The sequence below is a fragment of the Tupaia chinensis genome, unplaced genomic scaffold (genome assembly GCF_000334495.1).
Source record: "Tupaia chinensis unplaced genomic scaffold, TupChi_1.0 Scaffold000115_1, whole genome shotgun sequence".
Classification (NCBI taxonomy): domain Eukaryota; kingdom Metazoa; phylum Chordata; class Mammalia; order Scandentia; family Tupaiidae; genus Tupaia; species Tupaia belangeri.
In genome coordinates, this window is record NW_006159579.1 from 3,847,761 (window position 1) to 3,851,323 (window position 3,563).

The window sequence follows — 3,563 nt, forward strand, 5'->3', positions numbered from 1 at the left end:
GTGTAGGGAGACAGTGCAAGACGGATGAATCTGCGTCTGTGTGTCTATCTCGTTCCCTCTTCTTATAAACCCGCCAGGATTCAGTCATGGGGGCTTCCCTCCGATGGCCTTAATCCTAATCACCTCCCAAAGGTCCCACTTTTCAACACCGTAGTCAGATTAAGTGTTTTAGTCACATCTTCTCATCACAACTGGGACCAAATCTCAACACCTGAATCTGGGAGGCACAATCAAACCATAGCACTCACAGGGCTAATGGTAGGGGCCCGCGGACCTTCCAGGGACTGCTTGAAAGCCTTCACATCATGGCTGACTTCCCCCAGGCCACAAGATCCAAGAGAGCAAGGCAGAGACAGCGGTATCTTCAATAACCTAGCTCTGAGGGCCACATGCTGTCATTTCCACAGTATCCTATTAATTGCCACTTGAGGGGAGGCTGACCATGCAGGGGTGTGAATGCAGGAGATGAGACACACTTGGGGGACATCTTGGAGGCTGGCTGTCACAACACTGGACAGTGATACCTTAACTGTCCTCCAGCACCAGGTGTCTCCTCTAAGCCTCAGTTTCCCCATCTGTTCTATGGGAGTTAGGTTGGGGGATTCCTAAGAGTTCCTGCAGGTCTGTGGAAGGGTGAGCTCTGGGTCAGTACATTAGGTGAGCTGCAGAGCCCCAGGTGGTGAACTCAGGATCAGGACATGCCAGAAGAGGCAGAGGAGGCCCTGGTCACTCCAGAGTCCCAAAGGGCACCGAGGCAGGCTCTAGGATGTTTCCCTAGAAGGTGCCTTCTCCAGATACCGGGCACCTTGTGAAGGAGGCATCTCCAGCAGATAGGTTGTAACTGCTTCCGCTTCTGAAATTCCCCACAGACCGAATACTCTCTCATCCATCTCCCCTTCCAGTGAGCTTTTTCTGAAAGCTTCTCTACAAGAGATGGTATCTGGGGAGGTGGAGGGGAATGGGAGAGCAGAGAGGACGGGCAGATATAGATAGGGTGTTCTCTGTGTGATGTTGGTCTCCCCCACGAGGCAGGTTGGTTAGTGAGCACTGGCCAGCTCTTAGGTGTTTAAAATACTTGTTGGATTGGGACCAGCATTTAGCGTAATGGCTATGTCGCTGGACTCCCACATAGTCGACTGCGGTTCGCGTCCCAGACCAGGTGGCTTAAAACTCATGCCGGGCGCGTATGCATGCATGCCCAGGATCCCAAGAGGAGAATGGAGAAGGGATTGCGGCATGGCCATCCCTCCAGGGGGTGATTTCTTGCTTTCAGTCTCTCTGTCTCTCTCAGTCTGTCTGGCGAGCACACGCGCCCTATAGCAAAAACCTCTCAAAAAAAAAAAAAACTTGTTGGATGATGGCTGAATGAAGTAGAGACAAAAATGAGCAATTGCCACCCAGCTTCTGAGGAGCCCCCAGCCCAGTGGAGACCCTCACCACTCACTCCAGTGCAGAGCACAGAATGCTCTCGCAGCCCTGAGAGGCTTGGAAGCTCCCGTTGTGGGAGACACTGGCTGGATAACTGGACTGTGGTCAAGAAGGCTATCAGCGAGCAGGTGAGGGAGAGCTTCTGGAGGAGGTGGTTTGTGACCTGGGCCTGGCTGCAGTTCTAAACCAGGGCATTCAAGGCAGAGGGGACACACCGACACCTGGAAGGAGTACGACCTGGGGAAGAATAAAGCATGGGGTGCAGAGGCAGCTGCAGAAGTGGGCAGGGGCAGGATTGCCAAGGGCTCTGACTGCTGGGAGAGCAGGCCAGCTGGGGGAGAGTCTTTAATCAGGTGAACATGGCTGGGGTCAGAAGATGTGCAGAGTGGTTAAGGGCATGGACTCTGGACGCAGAAGGTCTGTGTCTGAATCACTGCTCTGAGGCTTTGGGCAAGTTACTTCTCAGGGCTTCCGTTTTCTCATCTGTACAGTGGAGATGCTGATAGTAATTAACTACCTCGCGGGGCTGCCGGAAGTTAAAGTGCGCTAATATGTGTAGTGCTTGGAGCAGAGTCTGGTACACAGTGAGGTTTGTTATCATCAGTATCGTGTACGCATGCGAGGGAGGCATGGGCTGTTTCTGGAATACCACGTGAGACATTCAGGGAGTACGCGCAGTGCCTTGGTGGGAGGGAGGCCTACTATTTTTTGAGCACATCCTGGACCCGTGCTATTTTAACGATGTTGGGTGGGGCAGGGAGGCTAGAGGGGGCTGGGGACTGGTTGGGCCAGAGCTGAAGAGGGTCTGTCCACTCAGAGGACATGGGGAGGAGTTGGATGCTGCTCCAACCCCGTGAATCCTAGCCCTAGAAAGGCTTGGTGACCTATGGAATGTGGGAGGGCAGTGGGGAGTGAGGGCACCCACAGGGACACCCATGTTGGGATGACTGGACCCAAATGGATTCCAGGCCAGGAGCCTCCATGGAGTGGAGCCAAGGTCAGAGCAGCCCAGGGGGCCCAGTGGTGCTTCTTCAAAGGTGCTGAGCTCTTGATCAAAGCAACTGTTGTCTCCGAAGGCCCAGCCAGCCACAGGCTCACTCTATGGGGTTGCTGTTTGAAGCTGAAGCCACAGCGGGGAGCTCAGCCCCTGTTCCACCTATTTAATTCCTCACCTCAGCTTAAAGTTGGGAGGAGTGAAAAGTTCACCCTTGAAGTCACGTTGGATGAGTCACCTGGGCTCTGCGCGGCACAGACACCCTAGGCTGGGAGGAGGTGAGGGATTAGCTATGGAGGGACCTCCTGGCACAGGCCCATCAGCTGTTGAACCCACTCATTTAGATGGGAATGTGACTCAAAGCAGGACGTTTGGATCCCATGGGTAGTTCTTCGTAATTTCCAAGTACCGAGTAGACCCCCTTCCCACTCCTGAGGGTGCAGGGACAGGACCGAGTCCCCTTTACTTGGGCAGTTGGCTGGTAAACTCGAATCCTAGATGATGTGAACTGTGGAACCTGAAGACCTCCACCCCAGTCAGCCCCCATGTTGTCAACAGGGAAACTGAGGCCGAGAGATTGACGGGTGCCAGTCTGAGATCACAAAGTGAGTCAGGGACCCTGTAGGACCAGTTGGGAACCTCTGCACCCCACTTTCCCACAGCAAGGGTTGAGGATCAGTGGGAATCCTCCAGGAGTCCACAAACATGGGTTCGACTCCCAGATCTGTGACTTACCAGATGAGATCCCTAACCTCTGAGCCTTTCGACCAGAATTAATGTTGATACCTTGGTCATAGAGTTGTGGAAAGTTCAAGGAATCTCATGTGTTGAAGGGTCTGGTGCACAGTGAGTGCACTTGCTGGCCCCCTTTAAAATGTGGTCCTGAGGGCCAGCAAGCGGCGTGGTGCTTAAGGCACTGGACATTCTCACATGGCTGACCATTGTTTAAGTCCTGGACCTGGCAGCTTATAAAATGAATGAACCAATTAAAAGAAAATTTTAATGTGATCTTAGGGGCCAGCCGGTGGCGTGGTGGTTAAAGGTGTTGGATTCCCACATGGCTGACTGCAGTTGGAGTCCCGGACGTGTAGCTTGGTTTCTTCTCTCTCTCTCTCTGTTTCTCTCTGGTCAAATTAAAAAA